At 48.7% G+C, this 15759-nt stretch overlaps 1 protein-coding gene across 4 annotated transcripts in view; it reads right to left on the bottom strand.

Moving 5' to 3' along the window:
* The window catches only part of LOC131205483 (protein yippee-like), a 74754-nt gene that overhangs the window by 39630 nt on the left and 19365 nt on the right, over positions 1 to 15759 (bottom strand). For 3 of the 4 annotated variants that reach the window (XM_058197596.1, XM_058197593.1, XM_058197595.1), the window contains exon 1: positions 4508 to 4887. The exons of the other annotated variant lie outside the window; for it this stretch is intronic. The gene's annotated coding sequence lies outside the window, so the exon portion shown is untranslated. Of the gene's footprint in view, positions 1 to 4507; positions 4888 to 15759 lie in introns of those variants that run through there. 4 annotated transcript variants of the gene reach the window in all.

Raw genomic sequence — 15759 nt, 5'->3', positions numbered from 1 at the left:
GTTAAATTAAACTTTCTATCGAAAGTCTCCATTTTATCTCCAGTGGCTAACGCCTTCGAACGCCATCGGTGTAAATCGTATCGGTAAAATGGGTAACTTAAGACACCGAGAGGAGATTCTTTGGCGTGGACGCATCCGGTACATCCGCGAAGTAGGATTACTGCAGGCCAAGCATCCGCAGGACTGTTGCACTAAATATTTATCGCAATGTTAACCAAACTTGGCACTCCGTAGATCTATGCTGACGATGTCAATAAAATTCATTTCAATAATTCATATAATTAAATCAATGAAATTCATATAATGAATAAAATTGATATTGTTTAAGAAGTTACTAAATTATTTCTTCATTTAGACAAACCATCTTAAGGTTTATTCAAAAACTCGGCCCCAATCCAAAGAATAGCAGCGCGAAGAAGGCTCACTCGGGGATTGTTTCGTGTTCTAAGAAGCGAAAATTTTCGTCTGCTGTCAAAACCATCGTTTCGAATGCATTGTGGAACGTGTCTATCCCGGACCGGGGACCAGTGCTCCACACTCCACACATCAAGGCAAGGTGTTACACATCGCCAAATTTGTATGCCGTCAGCAGCTGCACTGCTCTGTCTGTCTCTCCGTTGGTCCTTCGCATCGGTTCGCTCCATCCCAAACAAACCTGCCATTATCCTCGTGGCGGATCTCATAAGTCTCGTTATTATAGCACGCGCAAAGCATGAGAAGCCTCACCGTCTGAGAACCACACCATTACTGTAAGAAGATTGTACCCCTTCATCTCTTTACCGGTGTGCGCGGTTAAGAGCTATTCTGTTGGCCTGTTCCAAAGAAACCATCCTTTATCGGTACGCGAAAAAAAAAACGGTGAAAACATTGCCCCAAGAAAGGAACCCATCGCCTCGTGTCGGTGCAAATTGATATCACTTTACGCGAAATGATTACGCGGCGGCGACGGAGACGGCGATCTGTCTGACGGTGACTTAATGGCTGGCCCCCGCCACACAGCACACGTGTCCCCGAATTCTGACAGCCCGGGCAGAAAGGTGGCAGGACTTCAAGATGTGATCCGGTTCCGTGAAGGGCAGGCAGGGAACCATCAATTTGATCCGGGAAATCTGCGGCCATCTCATCAGCACGTGAAGATTAGCGGCCACGATAAACGCATTTCGACATGATTGATGCCCGTTTAAAAGGGCTGACTCCGGGGGGTGCATGGTGCTGGTGGTCATGGGCCATGAGTGCTCGTGTGTTCCGTGCATTTTCCTTTTTTGATGGCGCCCATAAATGGTCGTCGGTCCCGTCGATCGAAACGTAATCATTACTGTTCATGTCGTCAATATTTATCTACCCGCCTTGCTCTGTTTGCTCTGTCCCACCACAGGACGATCTTATCTGTTTCGTAGAAATAATGTTTACTTGAAGCCAAATTGGTTTGTAAAAATAGGGCTTCTGCTAATTTGTTCTAGCTACCAGTTCGTGGGCCAAGCTGTACCGATTTTCCTTTTCATCTCCTCTTCGGAGAAGTGCCACTTCGTGTTCGGGGAAAAATTTCCAATGCCAACCTCTTGGAAAGCGTCCAATTAATATAAGCGTATTGAACGTGTGTTTTAGCTTTCCATCTTTATTGGCTAGCTTTTCCACCGTTGCGTCACACAGCTTGGCCACGCGAATTGCGCAGCAAATCGTTCTCGAAGGGCCAACACGAGCGCTATTGCGCTCGAAACAATGTCCCATTCTCTCTCTTTCATTATTCATGTTTTGGTCCTGGAACGTATGAGGCACAACACGCTACGACGAAGTAAGGACGTCATTCTCCAGCTTTAAGCTTTACGGTCCACGTGTCCGGCGGGATCAGAAAAAAAGGAACTGCGTGTAAATGCGTCACCAATCAACCAACTGATAAGATTAGGCCCAGCACGTCCTTTTGGAGCCACGCACCGTACCGGCCACCGAACGTAGGTCACGGGCCCAATTTACAAACTTAATTTCACCTGCGTGACGCGTGTCGTTTTGTCAATCCACGGAAACCGCTCGAATAGTTACGCTTCGCCCTATTCCCACAATCAGCCGCCGAGAGCTGTTAGATCGATGGAGATCGACTCCGGCATTGGATTAGTAAAAATTGAATGACAAAGCCCAACGGAATATGTTGCGTTTCTCGTGTACAGCTTCACACAGAATGGCACCGACGGCATTTGGCAAGGCGTAAGACTAAATATTCAATTACCAGCGCCTCCGGCGGCAGACTGATTGAAGCCACGCGGCTTCGACCTGAAACATCGCCAAAGAGACCCCAAAACGGGTGACCTTCGCACGCCAAACATTCGCCCGGTGGCGTGAATCAATCGATCAAACAGAATCCCTCCCCCCATCGGTTACCGTTGCTTTTCCGAGGTCCGCGTGTCCTGATTTTCCAGACGAGATCATCCACCCGGCTTGTCAGCCGGGCCCGGGGCAAACGTTCAATATCCTTAAAATACAAGCCAGTTGCCACCGCTTGACTTGACCTTCTTTTCGGGGGTTTTTTGAGGCCAATATTCACTCGCGCCACGGGACCGAAGTCTGGAGAAACGACAAACGCCGGAACACAGCCGTGCGATTTGATTTGCAATCGAACGAGAAGATTGGCCCGCTTTTCCGGTTTTCGAGGTTTCGGACGACTCGTTTTCGCTGTCGTTGCGCGAAGCCAAAGGATTTACCGTCGATCGAAAAGCGAACGTTCACGAGGCGTAGAATCCACTCCATAACGAAGCGTGTTTCTTTTTTGTTATGAAGCATGCAAAGCGTTACCAGCGGCTTTCCTAACACTTGGTCTATGAAAAATGAAACTTCCGGTAGTTCCTCTCGTCAGAGATGCAGCGCATAGTAAAAAATGATACTTTGCCATTAAATGTCGGCAGCGCATTTCATTAGCGGCACACCCCGTTGAAAGGCCGTGGAAAAGTCTGGGAAAAATGCCGTTGCCGTTGAATAAATCATGCTACACCTACGATGGAAATCCCAAACAATTCACCCAAACGGCCTTCAGCCAACCAACGCTGGCGCCAACCGTCTCCGCGCCACCCCCGGGAGAAATTAATGGGGAAATTTCCACCTCGGGTTCACCTTGATGTTCCTCTCCCTGATGATGGTGTGGTTGGTGGAAAATGCCCCATCAATGGGGCGTGCGAAATATCGCCCCACAAAATGAAAACACCAACCCGATCCGGATCCCCGACAGGAAGCTGCCCCAAAAAAAGACCCCGCGGCGGCACGTTCGTTCCGTGTTGGTCATGTTTTGGTTTTCCCAGCACGTGAACCGCAGGCCAACAAACACACTGGCCAATCAATTGCGAGCGCACACATACACAAACACACCCGTTCGGTTCGTTGTTGGATCATTTGGATTAAATTTTCATAACCTTAACAATCGTGCGCTCCACGAACCAGACATCGGCATCGGGAAATTCGATTGGAAAAATGGAATGATGCATGCAACAAAAGCCGGGAAAATCGGGACCGGAATGCAAAATGCTGTGAACGTCCGCCCGGGGCCTGCTGATCCCTTTTTCCCTGCTTCGTGTGCCGAAGACGTTATTGGCCTTGCGCCTTGAAATTTTCACGGTCACATGTGAGAGCACACACGCGCGTGCAACCCGCATACGGAACAGCTGTTTTGGCTTTGGCCCGAATTCGGGCAGGGGGAAAAGATTTTCATTTCGCCATCATCGCGCAACACGGAACAGAAGTGCCAAGTGGATCGACCCGTGGTGGCACCGCTGGTTGGCACCTCGAATCCCGGTGTTTATTTTTCAATATTTTTCCGCACCACGTGGTGGCTTTTATTTCGGTTACGTATTTTTGGGGTAACACCACGTAAATCAGCTGTGATGAGTCTTATGACACTAGGTGGCATGGGGCCAATGCAAACGGAAGGCAAAACAAAATGTTAAAATACTCCTCACGAGCAAATTGCAATTTCCCGTTCGGTAGCGAACAGCGAACAACAGAATTTAAATTAAAAAAAGATGGCGCATTCCAAGGAAAACTTTCCAAAACTTTTCGAGGCTTCAGCACGAAAAAACACGGATAACAAAGAATGAACGGAGCGAACAACCATCTAAACCCAAACGTACCAATGCAGAGTTCTTTACAAAGGTTAGTCCGAACCCATTCCCAAGTTCCCAAATATGAGAAGATGCAAATGGGGGGTTTCGCAAAAAATGGTTCCCGCCAACCTTTCGCCACACGCTGCTTTTAACAAACCAAACATCAAAAACCATAAAACAAAGATACAGGTCCCTACGGGAGATGGCGGACCAGGTTAACAAATGGAAAATAGACCAACACCCACCCGCTGCGGGGGGTTAAGAGGCGGAACTCGCGCGCACGGCAAGAGCATTTTCACAAAATCATAAAACAAAGATACCAAACACCAATCAAAGAGAGACCCCAACCGTTATTAAGGAGAGAGAGAGAAGAATACCCGAGTGACGAGGCAAACTGTTGCAAAAGTCCAATTTTCCATCCGTACCTGGTTGGGTTGAATTTCCACGGCCAGCAACGCCTGGCGCCGGGCCGCAGCAACTTCGGGCCGTGCGATATTTCCTCGGGGCTGATTTTCCACGGAACATCCGGGTTCGGGCAGTGTGCGTGCGCGTGTCTTTGGGGCGTCCACCACCACCACCAGACCGGACCACGAAGCCGGCTAAACGATGATGATGATGATGACGGTGGTTGGATTACGTGACGATGACAGCTTTTCCGTGGATTAACTGTTGCGTTTTCGGGGTTTCCTTAACCCACGGTCAAGCGCAATAAAAAAGGACACAAACACCGCGATACGCACTACGCAGCTTACGAAGAACTTGCCGCACACAGACCCACACACACACCGAAGCAAACTCCTCCTCACTACACCTGAAGCCGGAAAGCAGAAAAGGTGGGCTTGTGGTAAGATATAAAACAGTCGACAATCGTAATGCTCGGACCGCGATCGTGTGGCGATCGTGACCGGGCACCGAAAAGCCACAGAAATGAGCGATTGAGAGTTGAAATGGAAATCAAAACCGCCGAGACGCCGACGAGGCAAAGAAAATACAGCATTTCCACGCGTTTAACGCGCCACTATCGGGGGTCCGGGGGAATTTCCACACAACGTCGGCGGCTTCACGAAAATTTCCGACGCCTCGTTTCTTTGTTTTTCTTTTGTACGCGGTGCCGGCAAGCGCATTTAAAAAGCTGACTTTTCTTTGCCTCCGCGATCGGGTGGTTTCGATCGATTCGCCCCTCTTTAAAGCTACGAGAGAAGGCTTCTCTTCGTGGGGCGCGAAGCAACTGATTGCGCATCATGCTTTCCTGTGTGCCTTGTGCCGTGTGCGGCTCAACCAACCAAACAAGCCAAAGCCCACAACAAACGCATCGAACACATTGGCTTTAACATAGAAATTAACTCTCACTGCCAACGCATTCCACCCTTCTTCACTTCGCTCTCGGCGATCGTTCTTTCGACGGCCACACAACATGCGTACCACGCGTTTTTCGACCGTTTTCGAGCCGTTCCACCAGCACCACAAAGTTTACTCGTGATCGTTCCTTGCGTTCCTTGCGTTCTTTTTCTTCCGTTTTCTCCCGCGGGCTCAAGTGTTTCGAGAGGGAACGGACGAGCTTGGAGGGGAGCTTTTTTCTTCACCTCCGTGGGGCTCTCCATCGTCTGGTTTCTTCTTTTTTGGACCTATTATGTTTTCGGGGCTCACTGCTCGGTTCGATGCTCCGGCAGCGGGGGTTTCTCGCTTGGTCATGTGTCAGTCTCCCCCAGTTGCGTTGGTATTTGTTCTATACACCCCGATCGGTCGTCCCGCGGGCTCTTCGATCATCGGTCCGCGCGCCGGTTCCGGTTACGTTTCTTCCCCTTTGGTTCCTTCTCCGGCGACACATGACGTACGCCCGGATCGATGACACGTTCAAAAAGAACATTAACAAACAAAAAAAAAAGGAGAAACCACAACTACAGCCGCAGGTGGTTTTTGGTTAACGGAAAACCACGAGGAAAAGAAAGAAAAAGCATCGCACAGGAAATTTGAAGATGTGGCTCCGTCGTGTCGTGGGCACCGTCCTCTTTTTATGAACCCACGCGATCGAGCATATTTGTGTTTCACTTTCATTCATAATTATGATTATTTTTTGTTTCCAAATTAAAGCACACTTTTTCCATCGTCAACGCACACGTCAGAGCCCGAGAGTGGCGCTGGCCATTCACAAAACGGTCGATTCATTCAAACGCGCACCAAATTACATCGAACGAAAAGAAAGTGGTCCTGCACTGGCCACCCTTCCGAGTGGCCACCGTGACCACGGCCGCGATCTGGCGCAATCGGCACACCAAACGCATCCTCGACGCACTCTACTGCACGCGCTCGCATCACACGTGTGTCGGGATAGAATACTGGAAATTGGAAAATTCCCTTCGAAGGCCAAAATATGAGGGGCGAAAAACAAATCGTTCACGACAGAGGGAAATTCGCAACCGAAGAAAAACTCACTTCACTGTCTGCTAAACAATCAGCCACAGCACTTTATGCACGCCACACGATCTCTACTCTCGCAATCGCAACCGAACCAACTGACGAACCAAAACGGACTACCGACCGAGCGGATTCCGTGGTGGCAACCGCGAACCTCGCAATCCGCGTGTTCAACGCAAGTCGCTGGACAAAGTAACACACAGCTCGCGCGCCCTTCTCACTCTCTCGTGCGCTCTCGCTCTCTGTCGTGCGCTCTTGCTCTCTCACTCCCGTCTCGCCCTGTCTCTCTCTCTCGTGCGCGAGAGCGAGACTCACTTCGCTCGGTTCGTTTGTGTGAGTTCGGGACCGTAATGTTGCAAGCCTTCCGCGGCCGTGCCGTGCAACACTTTTCCAGCGCGTTCGCACTAACACACCTGCGACCCACCGCCGAAGCAACACTTTCTCTCCCGAAACGATCGATCATCGGCGTCATTATTTGGCGGCGATTGATGATGGCTGGGAAGACGCAGCTCGCGGGCATCGCGCACTCTGATTGTTCGAAATTAACGATAATTTATGCCCAATATTTGCCACTCTCGGAGCAACAGACAATCACGAGTTTATCTAGCCGCGTTTAAGGACGAACGACGCGCGCGCTTACTGCGTGATCGCAAACCGCGCGTAAATACCCACACATACACCGTGCCACGCAGACAACACACAGAGACAGGTGGTCAGGGGCCGCACATACCTGTTCTGGTAAAACGTGGCAACTTACTTATGCTGCAAGATGTTAGACGCATGTTTTTCTCCGGGAGCTCCCCCAAAAGGGCCCAGTTTTTACCGGTAAAATCAAGATCAAAAAGAAGAATTGGAGCGATCAGGAAGTTCTCCAACACTAACTGTAAACATCCTTATTGCTCAAAAAAATAAACAAATAAAATTATCAACACCAGAGTCAACAATCCACGAGTGCAACAAATGAATAAAAACAAGCACTTTACTTGCTCTCCTGCCTTATCGTCCCGGCCCCTCCGGTTTAACGTTACGACACAAAGTCAAGTGCACGGCGCAATGGCGTAACATCTCATAACACACCCTTCACCTTCCGCCTGTCCACCAAACGCATCGCGATCGCGATGCACCTTGCAGCATCAGCAGCAGCCATAAAATGGTCAGGCTAAAGCAGGCTCGCTGGCTGGTGAAAGGTGTCCGGTGACGATTTTATTTTCCCGGTCTGTCTCCGCGTGTTGATGCTCATTAAACACCGGCGGGACCGGCGCAAACCGGTGTCCGGGAATGCCGGGGATTGAGGTCATCGCGGAAACCTGACGGAATGATGAACAAACATCTGGACACGGGAGAGGGCTTCGTGTCCGAAAACATGCACTCGCGGAAGGCGACATAACAGGTCCCAAACCGTGTACAGGAGCGTGTTGAAAGTGGAACTCTGCCTTTTTTAGGGCTGCGGGTTCTGCTAACCCGGTGCCAACGGTATATGCGTATCGCGTGTGCGGGGAAGTTATTGGAAAGAAGGTATTTTAAGAGCACGATAAGGATGGTAGTTTTGGGATTACTACAAACTTGATCTAAATATTAATGAGGTCGGTTTGAGTAAGGCATTAAACTGGGAAGATAGTGCGTCAGAATTTGTTGCTGCTACTCGCTTAACGGTTATTCCTCTTCCGGCCGGTAATCGATTCCGAGACGGTGGGGATCACTTCGTATTAAATGCGGAAAGGCGCGCCCCATCCCAAAATTACCCGAAAACCGCGGTTGGGTGGTTCAAGATACCGAAGTCCCGCGGGGCGCGAACTTCCTCCCGTAAAAGCATCGTGTATGTGATGTGATGGACATAAAAGTCGCCCACCTGTAACGAAAGTCAATAAAAGCTGCACACGCCACGCCACGGCTTAAGGCACCGTTATAAATAGCCGGATCGGTGCTCCTTCGGCCCCGAAGACCGACCCGGCCAGCCGGGGCGGGCACTGGGTTCTTTTGCCTCCTCCATGATTCATTAGATTTCTTTCGGTTTTTATTTGGCCGGGTCGACGTGTTTTAGGGGCGGACAAAAAGGTCCCATCTTGGGCGCAATTATTGCACCCCACCAGCACGTCGTCGTCGTCGTCGTTGCTGATAGGCGAGACCAAAAGCCGTGCAGCAGCAGCAAGGTGCAGCAAACGGCACAAAAAGAAAACAAACTGCAAAGTGCATCGCGCGCAAGGTCATTAACAACGTGGCACTGGCCATCCTGCGGAGTGCCGCCGGTCCTTATCGACTGCCGGGGCATTCGGGAGCTGGAAAATGCAGGAAAAAATAATGGCTCCGAGCAAAAGCTTGGTCTGAGGGTATTTAAAAAAACTTTCCGATAAGCGTTGCTCCGCCAACCGTTTCGGTGGCAAAACAAAAAAGAAAATCGTAACGCAGATTCAATGCATTATGCTGGCCGCGGGGTACTTTGTGCACTGAATTATGTACGCCTTCGGACATCGGTTGATTCGCTGACACCGTCGTGTGCATTTTTATCAGTAAGCTGTGTTTTGACAGAATTTAATATATTTCATGTTCCTCGCATTGTCTTATCGCCCCATGTTTTCTGATTAATGAGCATTATTACAGAAGCTTATCGCGAACTGGTTTGGGTGCGTGATTTTGCTTCTATATTTTTGTTCCAGCGAAGGAAGTTCGTGTAATATTTGTACCGGGAGAACTGGAACAAATCTCGAACAGCATTTCGAATCCATTCTGCGCCCGCCGGGAAGCAGCGAGAGACAGAGCCGTTCCCAATCATCCAGCATTTTACAACGATTGCCGCGCTGAAAAGACCGGAAATTAGGAAGCCACAATGGCCACAAATTGAGCGGTGATGACAGATCTGGCTCACTTAGGCCGCCCTAAAGGAAAATCTCACGAAGCGACCGGCCTTAATTGCCGTAGTTCCCAAAACTGTTAACCGTCGGAGCAGTGGACTCGCGGCTTGAGCGTGATTCTTGAGCCGTTTTATTTCCGGTTTTTGCGTTCCGGGCCACAGATTGGCCGTATAGTTTAGCACCCTTTTGCTTACTGGCACTATCTTATGACAGTTCGAAACGCATGAGAGTACTTTTCTTTTATTGCGTCCCCGAAAGAAAACAAATCTATATCTACTCCGACGATGGCATTCTTATCGTGCACACGGCCTGCGACATCTTTATTCGACTCTTTTTACGACTCTTGTTGCGTGAGTCGCAAGTAATCGAAGCGGCCATAAACTTGTCTCGGAGTCGAGCCGAACTCCAGATTATCACGGTCGTGGGGCTCCAGATAACGATGTTTGTTGGTGACAGTGCCCCCCACCGGGCCTTGGGTCTTACTGTCAGCCGTTCCAGCTGCATATTAGAGCACTTCCTGGTGGTCCCCTGCCTCAGTGGTAACAAACTATTTTATGTGTGCGCATTTGAGTTGTCCTTAATGCACGCCCAAGCGGAACCATCTTTACGTCATCAGTCGCCCGGAGCGGGCGCTGGGTTCGATCGACGAGCACAATATGATTGCTTCGATTCGGAATCGCGCCATCTGCGTGTATCGGTGGTAACATTTATCGATTGGTAGCTCTGATTAGATAGAGGGACCCCCGAGACTCGCACTCGGAATCGGAGCAGCATTTGTTTACGTTTGACCTTTTCCGCCAGACGGTCCGGTTCGCGTTATCTGTGTGACAGACCGACTTTCTGATGTGGTAATTTATCGGGCGAATGAGTTCTCCGGAAGATCTGTCGCTACACTTGCGTCGCCCACGCGCTCCGGCGCCGTCAAGCGACTTTCTCGATTGGCTGGCTGACTCCTTGGGAGGCGCAGAAGTTAGTCTTAACTAGTGTCACTTCCTGGAGACAATTATCGAAACAACTTTGTCCTTGCCAGACTACTGTCAAGAGTCAAGTTCCCATTCTCCCGTAACGAAGCCTAAAGACGGTGGCCATTCAGAAGCCCACCGTCTCTCCCTCGTTAAAGGATGGCGAAATCGAACAGTAGCAACGAAAACCTATCAGCCACATCTACCGTGCTCTTTGTGGTTCGAAGCGTACGCTGCAGCACTCCAAAGCTGCAGTTCTGACGGGCTTACTGTGGGCCCTGAAGCGCAAGTAATCCTCCACCAGCCGAGAGCCGACAGGAGTTATGGGGAGCAGATAAAGTCCCTTCGAGCAAATAATCCAGCACACATCGGGACCGGATGATGTAATGCAGTTAAAGGCGCGCCGCATGCATGGCTCTGCATAAAACCTTCTACACGCTGCTGTAGAGAGATTAAGGTCCCGGCCGTGACCGAAGAATCATGGCCCCATTTCGACGCCTTAGCAGAACAAAAACATTAGTTCTAGCGAAATGGTCTCAACCACAGCTCGCCGGCAGATCGGGCTGGTTCTCGGCCGGTCATCATCATCATTTGGTTCTCCACTTCCTGGGATGGGCTTAATAGGACAGACGCAATTGCGAGATTGAAGGTTCGCTTGTTTTCTACACCCCGCTGGTCTGGTGTGAAGGGCCGAGCTGAATAAAGCCGAATCCTCCAATCGTTGGCTTTCCGCTTTTGCTGGTTGATCTCTTGATTTGTGAGGTCCATTTTGTTCGCGCAGTGAAGTAACTCCTTTGGTAAAGGCTAGACCCTACAGTACCGAGTGCATGGCAAGTGGTGAATGCAAACAAAAACCGGTCGCGGTTCACGATAAGAGATCTCCTTTCGCAAACAAACAAACATCAGCGAGAACACCACCCCGGGGGCCCTTCTCCTGTAATCGGGCATCAAATTTAGGTTAATTGCGCCATGCTTAGGCCGAGCCAACCAACCCACACCGCACACAGGTTTGCTGATTAGATTACGGACTTAAGTACTTAACAAAATAAATTAGCACAATAACCGGCCGGCCCCGTAGGGCGTCGTCATGATGCAATGGTACCTCGCGATGGCTTTTCCACACTACAATGTAGTCAGCCGATATCCGTAGGGCCAGACTGCCAGCCAGGTGACAGATGATGTGTCCGGATGGACACCGTGACATTCGAACTCTGGCGGTGCCTTCGAAGATGATGGCTCGTGATAAGGGCGAACACAGTACATGGGACCTTAAAAAACTGGTCCGGATTTCGTCATTTGCAGCAAACCACAGTACAGACCCCACCACCGGATTCTGCTGCCGTTCGGGGTGCATTACAGCCAAGGTTGAGAGTGGTTGGTTGAGAGCAAGCCGGCGGCCAAATATGAAATTGAATACAATTCGCCTTGTTCGCCCGCATTCGGAGCCATTGAAACCATTTTGTAGCGCGCTCTTTTGCAGTCTGAATGCTGCGAGGTGTATCGGGTTGCAACGACGCAAGACTGATGTCGAACGGTGCGCTGCGCGTAATTCAACCGTACGTCCGATCCGATGATTGCAACGCAGATCTGGCGTACAGCCTGAACTTCTCCTCGGGAACTTCTCTTCCGACGCATTATGTGGGATCCCGCGTTTCGGTGAGCCACAACGCAACGTCGACATCGTCTGTGGTGGCCATTTGATTGAAATGGCTTGGTTCGTTCGACGCGTAAGGCGCACCTTGCTCGACACCTACAGCATGACAGCAGCATCCCGACGGATCAAAGCACTAACAATGGATGGGTTTTGACTGGCAGTCAGGAAGCAGTCAGGGTCCCGACTGCTGGCGACAAGTTTTCACTTTCCCCGTGAACATCCCACAGATGGTGCCGCTTGGTGCCAACACAATTTTGTCATGAACCGAGTGACCGAGCTGCGCTGACAGCATCCTTCAGCTTCCGCCTAATGTCGGTGGCCTTCGACCGGTGTACTGCCAAATCCACAGCTGAGCGGGTTGTGTCTCAAGAGCTGGCACCATTAACTGGCGAGTGCACGAATTACGTGCACGTTTCTCAACCAGCGACCCAGAACGACAGGGACGACAGTTCCGGTCGGGACGGGGAAGTCGAAGCAAACACACTCCGCTAATTAATGCACGGAACAAAGAGCGGCGGCAAAGAACACCGGCGGGAACCATTTCAAAAAATTAAAGGACTGACTGTGCATCAGATGGCGCAGCAACAGCTAAATCCAATCCATCAGACCACCAGCGCCGCCCGCTGCCGTGGCCGTGTCCCGTCATGTCTGGTGCTTTGTGTAAACAGCACTAGAGGGTAAGGCCACACACTCTGCCGTGTGTCGTGCAAAAACGCAATACGCCGCATTCGCTTCCGTAAACAACCGGAGTGCAGGCTGTGTGGAATGCATTTTGTTCGCGATCCCCGCGGCCCACGTTTGCCTGGTGGTGAGTAATTCTTTAATGTAGTGGTGTAGTGTAGTGGTGAGTAATTCTTTAATGTAGTTCAGATAAGCGGGAACGCAGCCGGGGACGTTCTCCTGGTGCATTTAGAACAAGAGCTGCAACTCAAGAGCACTAGCACTTTGAAGTTAGTTATGATGAAACCTTAAATTATTTGATTAAAGTCGTCGTGAAGCTGAAAACTTCCGCTGTGATTACTACGAAGGTAGTCAAAAGTTCTTTGATTAGCAGAAGACTGTTATCAAACTCGTACAGTCGAATGGAGTGAAGTTCTCGTTCTCGATTGTCGAACTCGTTTGCCGGGATCACGGTTTTCAATTAGAGAAGCTCCGAGTGCTAAATAAAAGTATTAAAAGATGCTAGTGCTATAAAAAAAATCATCGCAAAATATTGCTATGTAAATTTTACAAATAGAATTTTTAATCACCAAAATATAAACTATTTTTGAAAATATCATTATCTTTGCACGGCGCAGCATAAACAATACAAACTAATTGATAAAATCAAAGACATCCTACGGCTCTTTCCATAGCCAAAAGTTGACGGAAGCCGGTTTGTCAAATTCGAGTACCCGATTGGAAAACCATAATGCGGTGAGAACTCGATTGATCGAGAAAAAGTTCATCCAGTTGAAAGCTCCCGTTACGGAACGTTTCAGTGAACTTCATGATCGAGTTCGAGAATCATAATAGGGCCCTATGTTCAGTGAATCTCTTATGGTATTGCCTCCAGTTACAATGTTTTCTAAGCTGAAGATAGCAAAGTCGTCGTTGTTGTTGTTTCGTCGGGTTGATGGATGTTGTTTTGCTACCGATTTTTTTTGCGGTTTTTCAATTCAGGAGTAGGTTTTCAATGAGGTTAAAAAGACCAGAGTACGGTCGATTGTCAACCAGCAGCTGTCGAAAGTGATTTTGCCTCCTTTTTTCGCCATACTCTTTTGCCAAACGGATTCGAAGGATCAGATGGTGAATAGCTTTTGTCGGCCTTGTTTTGGCAACTATTAGTGTAAAGTTGTAAATAGAAGTTTAACGGTGTAGAATCCAATTCAATGAAATATGCAAAAAAAATTCCTAATAAATTATCTCACCCTGAAGGATAATGTTTCACGGAATATCATGTCGAATATGAGGAGATTAAGCCGATCCGTTTATCTTGACGGTTGAAAATACGTCTCCTCGTTTATTTCGTTCACCTGTCAAGTAATTTCATGTTCATTCGTCCCCTTACGTTTACTAATTCAGATCGAGCACTTAAATCTATTAGTTGAACCCAACACCCATTTAAAATCCCAACACACCCTTAGAACCCACAACGTTCTCATGGACACTTATCAACATATGAGCTGATTGAGGTCTTTAAAGTAGGTTATCGCATTCGTCACCTAAAACTATGTGGTAAATGTGGTTTACAGTTTGTTACTTGCTCTTGTTTCTGTTGCATCGTTCATCAGCTATATAAAGCGAATTCTGGCCTCTTCTTTGAGTAATATTAGAAAGGAAGTTTGTACAGAAGGCTGGTGAAGTGTGTTTCGTGAACATGGTACCGTTGGCAGGAATAGTACTTTTGTGCATCGCAGCCGGTGTGAGATGTACTGATACGAACTCAAATGCTAGAAACACCCCCGGGTTTGCATTCGAGGTACTGATGGCAAAGCTAAACCACATGCAGCACCTGTTCTTGGAACTTCAGCTTCAAGTAAGCGAGCACCAAGCAGACACCAACAACAGTTTGAACACACTGCGTGAAGCAATACTTGATCTGCAGTCGGACAAGCCGTTCCGATCATGCAAAGACGTTCCGACGAATGTTTCCGGAATATATTCTATTCGGTTGGACCATGATAGTAGCCCCTTTCCAGTGTACTGCGAGCAGACCAAGTTTGGTGGAGGCTGGTTGGTGATACAGAACGAAATCGATAGATCGCTGGACTTCAATCGCAATTGGACCGAGTTTCGGGATGGTTTTGGTGACATTAAGCAAGAGTTTTTTATCGGACTGGAACAGCTATATCGGCTGACATCGAGGCGGCCCCACGAACTGATGATTGACGTGGAAACCCGCAGCGGCGAGCATCAATATGCACACTACGCAGCATTCGAGATCGGCAGTGAAACTGAACAATACAAACTGAAAACCATCGGAGCATATAACGGAACTGTTGTGGATGTCCTAACGCGCCAGAAGGATATGAAATTCTCAACGTACGATCGAGATAATGACAAAATGTCCGGCTATAATTGCGCTGAAATTCATCAAGGTGGTTGGTGGTTCAAAAGCTGTTATATTAAGGGTTTGAACGAGAGGCTCGAAACGAACGTGAACATAAACTCTGCAGTAATGATGATCAGACCAATAAAATAATTGAATCGATCGTTTGCAAATCAAAACTCCAATTTTAATATCGAATCATTCCACTCCCTGATACGTTTGAGCTCATTCTCGTCAAATATGTTTAACGAAATTACGAATTAGTTCCTTCAAATAAACTGTGGCTCAGACCAGAAAGCCCAATCCGCACTGTACCGGGCGAATGGTTTTCTCTTCGGCTCTTCGGCTCTTCGGAATAGATTTTGAACGAGCGTTTGTGGGATAATAATTGTTTGGATAATACTAATAATTTAATTGTTCCCACCGATCGGAACCATAACATGGACGAATGCTTTTAGAACATACCACTGAACATGAATACAGGGAGTTGAAAACTCTTATCTGTAGCCGTTGTGAATGCCATGTTTGTTCAACTATCACCCAAAATGGATGGGACTGATAGATGAGGCATTTTATGAAATGTTACGATGATTCAGATGCTGATGGTAGAACTGAGACCTTCGACCATAGGATCTTGAACAAAAATTGCGCAACTTGCAGGACAACGTGGATTCTTGATAAACCCTGGTCGAGTTAATTACACCAGAATTAATGCTTGATGAACGGAAGAGAGCAGCCGTCCCCCCATCATCCGTTGTCCTCTTCC

Source organism: Anopheles bellator, chromosome 1 (genome assembly GCF_943735745.2).
Source record: "Anopheles bellator chromosome 1, idAnoBellAS_SP24_06.2, whole genome shotgun sequence".
Lineage (NCBI taxonomy): Eukaryota > Metazoa > Arthropoda > Insecta > Diptera > Culicidae > Anopheles > Anopheles bellator.
This window is presented reverse-complemented; position numbering and strand designations above follow the sequence as displayed.